This window comes from Gossypium arboreum, chromosome 8 (genome assembly GCF_025698485.1).
Source record: "Gossypium arboreum isolate Shixiya-1 chromosome 8, ASM2569848v2, whole genome shotgun sequence".
In the NCBI taxonomy this organism is placed as follows: Eukaryota; Viridiplantae; Streptophyta; class Magnoliopsida; order Malvales; family Malvaceae; genus Gossypium; species Gossypium arboreum.
The window spans coordinates 19,194,297-19,200,411 of NC_069077.1; the positions used below are offsets into that span (position 1 = coordinate 19,194,297).

At 36.4% G+C, this 6,115-nt stretch overlaps 1 non-coding gene across 1 annotated transcript; it reads left to right on the forward strand.

Moving 5' to 3' along the window:
- The first annotated feature begins 1,411 nt into the window (after window positions 1-1,411).
- Window positions 1,412-1,518, forward strand: LOC128280331 (small nucleolar RNA R71). Its single transcript, XR_008270511.1, has one exon. It is a non-coding gene; the product is annotated as a small nucleolar RNA R71 (small nucleolar RNA).
- The last annotated feature ends 4,597 nt before the right edge of the window (window positions 1,519-6,115 follow it).

Consider the following 6,115-nt stretch of genomic DNA (forward strand, 5'->3'; position numbering starts at 1 on the left):
ACCAACATCAATAATGGTTCTAGCAGTCGCTAAAAAGGGTCGTCCTAAAATTAAAGGTGCGTTACTATCCTCTTCCATGTCTAGAACAACAAAGTCTACTAGGTATATAAAGTTATCGATCTTAAAAATAACATCTTCAATGATACCCCTAGGAAATCTAATGGTTTTATTAGCCAATTGAATGCTCATCCTAGTTTGTTTGGTTTTCCCAAGACCTACCTGTTTAAACATTTTATAAGGCATAACATTAATGCTTGCCCCTAGGTTAGCCAATGCATTATGAACATCTAAACTACCAATTAAACAAAGAATCGTAAAACTCCCTAGATCTTTCAATTTGTTTGGTAGCTTATTCTGTAGAATGGCTGAGCAAATTGTATTCAACTCCACATGCGACGCCTCATCTAACTTTCGATTATTTGTTAAAAGCTCTTTAAAGAATTTGACTGCGTTTCGCATCTGCGAAAGAGCTTCAATAAACGATAAGTTAATATGTATTTTTTTTAATAATTTAAGGAATTTATCGAATTTTTCTTTTGTGCGGTCTTTCCTTGTATTCTTTCCTTACCGGTTTCTGGTCATTGTGGTCCACCTTACCCTTACCTTTACTTAACCCAGTTTCTTGCATCGGTTTTGGTTCAGGTGCAACTAACCCTTCTGCATCTTGAATGGTAATTGCATTGATTTGCTCCCTTAGGTTAGATTCAGTGTTACTTGGTAGACTACCTTATGGTCATTCAGAAATCAATTTGGCGAGTTGGCCTATCTGAGTTTCGAGCCCTTGGATTGACGCTTGTTGATTCTTAAGGGCTGTCTCGGTATTCTGGAAATGAGTTTCTGACACTGAGATGAATTTTGTCAACATTTCTTCAAGGTTCGAGTTCTTTTCTTGCTGTTAAGGTGGTTGTTGAAAACCCAGAGGATGTTGTGGCCTTTGATTTCCTTGATCGCTTCATGAGAAATTGGGATGGTTCCTCTAACTACATTATAAGTGTTACTATACGGGTTATTTTGGGGTTTAGAGTTATTGTTACCCATACATTGGACTTGTTCCTTCTCAATGCTAGGGTTGAAGGGTTGATATTCTATGCATGCTCCTCCTCTATTCGAATCACACCTCATCACTGGATGTACCTGAGTAAAACTACACAAACCCTCAATCTTTTTATTTGAGAGTTCTACTTGGTTAGATAGTATAGTAACCGCATCGAGGTTGAAAACACCGGCTGCTTTTTTCGGCTTTGTCCTCATAACTTGACACTGATAGTCATTCAGTGACATCTCCTCAATAAATTCATAAGCCCCCTCAGGTGTCTTATTATTGATAGTTCCACCAGCAGCTGTGTCAATTATCTGCCGAGTCGAAGGGTTCAGGCCATTGTGAAACGTTTGGACCTATAGCCAGAGTGGTAACCCATGGTGAGGGCATCTTTGCGAAAGGTCCTTGTATCTCTCCCATGCATCGTAGAGTGTTTCTAAATCCATCTACACAAAAAAGGAGATATCATTACGTAATTTGGCTGTTTTAGCCGGCGGAAAATATTTTAATAAAAATTTTCGGTCATCTGTTCCCAAGTAGTGATTGATCTTTGTGGTAATGAGTTCAACCACTGTTTAACCTTATTCTTCAACAAAAAAGGAAACAACCGAAGGCGAATGGCGTCATTAGAAACGTCATTAATTTTAAAAGTGTCTCAAAACTCTAAGAAATTTGCCAAGTGAGCGTTGGGATCCTCGTTCTGCAAACCATCAAACTGAACAAACTGTTGGATCATTTGAATGGTGTTAGGTTTCAGTTGAAAATTATTTGCAGCAACAGGAGGCCTAACTATGATCAATTCAGTTCCTGTTAGATTAGGTTTAGCATAATCATACAGAGTACGTGGAGCAGGATTCTGATTTACTGGATCAGCAGCAATCGCAGGAGGTAGCGAATTTTCTTGGTTTTCGACCATCTCTACGGTTATGGTTGAAGTGTCATCCTCTTGCTCGTCCTCTGTGTATCTTAGGCGTCGCCTTCTTTCTCTTCGGTTTTTACAAACTATGCGGTCGATCTCACCGTCAAAAAGTAATGGTCCTGACGGGTTTCTTCTGGTCATAAACTAGAAAAACTTGTCAGAAGAAAATAAATGAAAAATTAAAAAATAAAATAAAAATTTAAATTGCAATAAAAGTAAAATGGCTAAAGTAATAAAAATCAAGTGTTCCTAATATCCTAGTTCCCCGGCAATGGCGCCAAAAACTTGATACGTGATATTCGTGACAGGTTTTAAAGATTTATGAATGGATTGTTCTTGAGACTAACTTATTATCATGATTAAGGAAAGTGTACCTATCGAACGGTAGTATAGTTCAGCAAGACCGAATTGTTGAACCCAAAGGAACCACGAGTACTAGTATTTACTTCCTTTTTATTATCTAGCCTAAAAAGTAAGAGGTTTGGTTATCTAAACTAATTACTAAACTAAGAATGCACAAAAATTTGGGAAAATACTTTTGGAAAAATTCGATTGATTAAGACAATACCTAAGGAAAAATCCACCTAGACTTCACTTGTTATTTGACTCTGAATCAGACGATTTATTCATTTGTCTTGATCCGTAGGAATCCCTAAGTTATATTATTATCTCTCTCGAGACTAATAACGTCTAACCCTAGGTTGAATAATTGAAATCTCTTTCTAATTAACACCCTAGAATTGCATTAACTCGATCTATAGATTCCCTTATTAGGTTTCACCCTAATTCGGAAAAATCTTATCACCCTATCTCTAGGCGTGCAATCAACTCTGCTTAATTATGACAAATTTACTCTTAGGCAGGGTCTATTCCTCCTCTGAATAAGAGCTTAACTTGAATCAATATCCTGGAATATCAAAACAAGAATTAAGAACACATAATTAAGAACAAGTCAAATATTTATCATACAATTCAGATAATAATAACAAGATCTGTCTTAGGTTTCATTCCCCTTAGGTATTTAGGGGGTTTAGTTTATACTTATGAAAGAAAACATCTCAAAAGCATAAAGATAACAAAACATAAGAAAACCCAAAACTCCTGAAGGAACTTGAAGGGAGATCTTCATCTTGATGATGAATCCGGCTTCTGAGATGGATCAATCGGCTTTCCTTGAGTAATTCTCTGCTTCCTACTCTCTGTCCCCCCCCCCCTTAAGTGCCTACTCAGGTGTTTAAATAGGCTTTAGAATGCTTAAAAGCCCCCAAAATTGGCTTTTTTTGAATAGGGTTATACTTGGGCTCGGCAGGGACACGCCTGTGTGTGATTACTCCAGCCAGTGGTCAAGGCTGTTGAACAGGCACGGGCGTGTAGTCTACCCGTGTAAGTCATGCTTCAATCCTGCCAAAGGGACACGGCCGTGTGAGAACGTCCAGGCCGTGTTGATTTCCCATGTTGGCCTATTTTTCTCTATTTTTGGCCCGTTTTTCGGTCCTTTTACTCTTCTATGCTCACCTAAGTGTAAAACATGAAACTAAAGTATTAGGAGCATCGAATTCACCAAATCTAAGGAGAAATCATCCATAAAATGTGCTAAGCATGGGATAAAAATATGTATAAATTATAGTTTATCATAGAATCTACTAGGGAAAAAGGGAAAACACGCAATTTGATTTGATCCTCAGTTACCCCCTGAGGTTTCATACTAAGACAAACCATATGTGTAACACTCCTAACCCGTATCCGTCGCCGGAATAGGGTTACGAGGCATTACCAATAAATATACATCATTCTCAAACATTTAAGCGTTCATAATCAAAGTCTATTCAAATCATTCACAATGTCCCTTATATAGGTCTTCGAGACCTTCAAACATGTTCAGAAGGGGTTCGAGACTAAACCGATAATAATTGTAAACTTTAGAAAATTTAGAAAATTTTCTTTGATTTCAAGGTCACATGCCCGTGTGAGCAAGCCGTGTGCCTCACACAACCACCAGACACACTCGTGTTATAGACCGTGTGAAAATAGGGTATAGATACTGACTTGTACCACACGACCAAGGACACGCCCGTGTGCCAGGCCATGTGAAATCTAAGGGGGTTACTGACTTGGGTCACACAGCCGACCACACGCCCGTGTGCCACACACGGGCAGTAGACACTCCCGTGTGTCTAGACCGTGTCAAAACTATCGGGTATACTACCTTAATTCGAAAGGGTACCTCAGGGGACACACGACCGTGTAACATAGCAGTGTGTTGCACACGGCTGAGACACACGCCTGTGTCCCTGCCCGTGTGGACAAAAATAAACCATTTGCAATGCCAATTTGCCACCCTTCACTCATGCATACATAACAACCTTTTTGGAACCATTTCCATACACTTAAAGGCAGCACAAAACATACCAATTCACACACACATATCATACCATCTATCATCAACCATTTTAATGACTCAATTCGACATTCAAAACATACCAAATCATTATGCCAAAATCATCAACTTTGTATAACTTCTATATGCATTTCATCATCACCTTAACACCTATTTAATGCCACAAAACTTACCATTTCAACATCCCATAATCAAGCCATCACATAAGCATTATATACATTATATAACTTATTTAATAAACACATCATTTGGCTATATCAACAACTAAGGCAAACATATCCAAATCAAGCCAATATCTAAGACATGATATACATCTCAAATATCACTTAAATGGCCATTTATACCAAAATTTACAAGCCAAATCTCATGGCTATAACCTTAACTCAAAAACATACCATAACGACACTAGTCTATACTTGCCATATACCATATATACAACGTTCTAAAAATACCAACGAGATGATCGATAGTGCGATGATGCTTCCCAACAATTCCCGAATCCGAGCTAGCTTTGATACTCTATAAAACAAAGACAAATGACACACACAATAAGCTTCATAGCTTAGTCAGTTTGTACTAAATATACTCAACAATTCATCAAATAAAAATCATCAATTAATAAACACTTAGTAAGTCTAATATCATCATTCAATTCTAGTCCATCACCATTATCATGTATATACAAATCCCTCAATTCATACACATAGTATCAAATACCACATAGGTTTTGTATGTACCTGTACTTTCCCGTATTTATTTATTTTCTTCTCACCTTTTTATTCAATAGGTTAAACCATTTAGAAATCTCTCAATACTCCAAAAATTCGCACACTTAGTGCATCACATTAAACCAAAACTATCACCGTATCGCACATTTAGTGCCATATATAGCCGAAGTTATTTTAATTCGCACACTAAGTGCCAACACAGTCGATTTGTCATCGTACACAATCATAGTCGCATATATAAAATTTATGTAATATTAAAGCATTAAATATGTAATTGTAACAATGTTTATGACGTACGAACTTACCTTGGATACTAAAACGACGAATTGAATCGTTTAGTCGATAACTTTAGTTTTCCTCCGATCTAGATCCGAATTCCTCCATTCTTGATCTAGATGTATTCAAAATTAACTTTTTCAATCACATGTTTATTCAATTTAATCCAAAAACACATATTTGAGCATTTTTCACTTTAGCCCTTAAGTTTCACATTTATTCAATTTAGTCCTTATTACACAAATACACAAAATTCACAAATTTTCAATATAACCCATGCTTAGCCGAATTTCCTATAGGTCTCTAGCAGCCCATATTTTTCATTTGTTTCACAATTTAACTCCTCAATTTACACTTTTCTCAATTTAATCCCTAATTGACATTTTTGTCAAAAATCACTTTACAAAACATGTATATCAAACACCAAGCTTGTATAATTCATCATCAAACATCATAAAATTCAAGAATTCATCAATGGAAACTCAAATATTCATCAAAAATTTCAGAAATTAGGGTACGGGCTAGCTAGCACTCAAAGTAATGATCACAAAAACATAAAAATCATCAAAAACTGAGTAAAGAACATATCTTAATCAAGCTATCAAGTTGCCGAACCCTAAAATGCTTACAAACTCTCTTTTCATTCTTTCTATTCGGTTAAGAAAGAAAAAGATGGACTAAATTTGGTTTTATTTTTATTTAATTTACCTTTATTTACACAATTACTAAAATGCCCTTAATTAAAACATTAATCA